Source organism: Equus quagga, chromosome 7, assembly GCF_021613505.1.
Source record: "Equus quagga isolate Etosha38 chromosome 7, UCLA_HA_Equagga_1.0, whole genome shotgun sequence".
NCBI classification, from domain to species: domain Eukaryota; kingdom Metazoa; phylum Chordata; class Mammalia; order Perissodactyla; family Equidae; genus Equus; species Equus quagga.
In genome coordinates, this window is record NC_060273.1 from 23,900,165 (window position 1) to 23,902,037 (window position 1,873).

The window sequence follows — 1,873 nt, forward strand, 5'->3', positions numbered from 1 at the left end:
AGCAGGCCTGCGGGAGGTGGCCGACGTCTCTCTGTCTTCGAGGAGGCCGGCCTAAGACACTGTCCCTCGCTTATGCCTGTGGGACACCCGGTGAGCCCAGGCGAGCCCGCTACCATCCTTAGTGGCCTCTGCCTCGCAGGGCGGACCCTCGGCCTCCACCTGCCTTTCCCTGGTCCTGAGCCCGGGCTCCCTCTTGGCATTGCGGACACATAAAGATGTGAGAAGAGGCTTATGGGCCCAGTAATCTGGCCTGGATACAATTGTTAGTACAATTACCCGATTTGTAAAGTACTATCTTTTGCTCTGATTTCATGCTCACCAAAGCAACCTTCTGATAATGGGCCTTGACAACAAACCCCAGGCTGCCGAAGCAGAGCATGAGAACCCAACCACTCAGCCACGGGGCCAGCCCCCACGTTTGCTTTTTTGTGAGATTTGCATAAAATAGGATTTATTACAATTCCTTTGTTTGTAGGGTACAAATCTGTACCAGTACCATAAACAGTGGTTATGTCTTTTTGTGAACCCACATCCCAGTGTATCAGCTCATATCTTAGCATAGCTGATGACTCTTGTCCTGGAAACTCTGGTGGTTCCAAACAAAACTGTGCAAAATTGCCATCAAGGCAGCAAGATGGCCTGAAGAAACATATGTCCCCTTTCTCCCTTTTTTCTTTTTTCAAGTATGAGAGCCTTCTTGAGGATTTCTTGTAATGGAGGGCTTTTAGTTACAAATTCCCTTAACTTTTGTTTGTCTGGAAAAGATTTAATTTCTCCCTCATATCTGAAGGAAATTCTTGCTGGATAGAGTATTCTTGGCTGAAGGTTTTTATCCTTTAAAGCTTTGAATATATCACTCCATTCTCTCCTAGCTTGTAGGGTTTCTGTAGAGAAATCCGCTGACAGTCTGATAGGGGCTCCTTTATAGGTTATTCTCTTTTTTTTTCTTACTTCCCTGAGTATTCTTTCCTTATCATTCCTATTTGCCAACTTTACTATTATGTGCCTTGCGGTGGGTCTTTTTACATTGACAAATCTAGGAGATCTAAAACCCTCCTCTACACACATTTCTCCGTTGATCCCTAGATTTGGGAAGTTCTCTTCAATAATTTCGTTAAGCACACTTTCTGCTCCATTTTCCTTTTCCATATTCTCGGGAATTCCTATGATCCTTATGTTATTACTCCTCATTGAATCCATTATCTCTCGGAGATTTTCCTCATTTTTTTTAATTCTCAGTTCTCTTTCTTCCTCTGTCTGGTGCCATTCAGCCTGTCTGTCCTCGATTATGCTGATTTGCTCCTCTATGTTGTCTACACAGGCATTCAGGGAATCCGTATTCTGTTTTATCTGGTCCATTGTGTTTTTCATCTCAAGTAATTCTGTTTGATTCTTCTTTATGATTTCAATCTCTTTTGTGAAGTAACTCCAGAACTCGGCTTGTTTCTCTATCTTTCTCTCTACCTCATTGAATTTTTTGATTATGGCTGCTCTGAATTCATTATCACTTAGTTTATCTAATTCCAAGTCCTCAGGACTTAATTCTCTGTTTTTATTGTTTTCCTTCTGGTCTGGGGCTTTTTATAAATTGCTGGATGGTAGAGGAGCGGTTTTTTCTCACGGTGGTAGAATTCAGTTGCAGTTACAGCCTGTCGCCACTAGATGGGGGTCGAGAGCGGCGTGTTAGTTCTCCGCCTTGGGGCAAGATGGCTGCGCCCACTGGCTTTGCTGGGGGGGGGGGGGGGGGGGGGGGGGTTGTCTCCCACGGGTGGGTGGGGGGTGGTGGAGTTTTTTTTTTTTGTTCTCCCAGGGCCTTTTTTTTTTAGGGGCCCCCGGGGGGGGGACTCTCCCCCCCCCCCCATCAGTGGGTCTC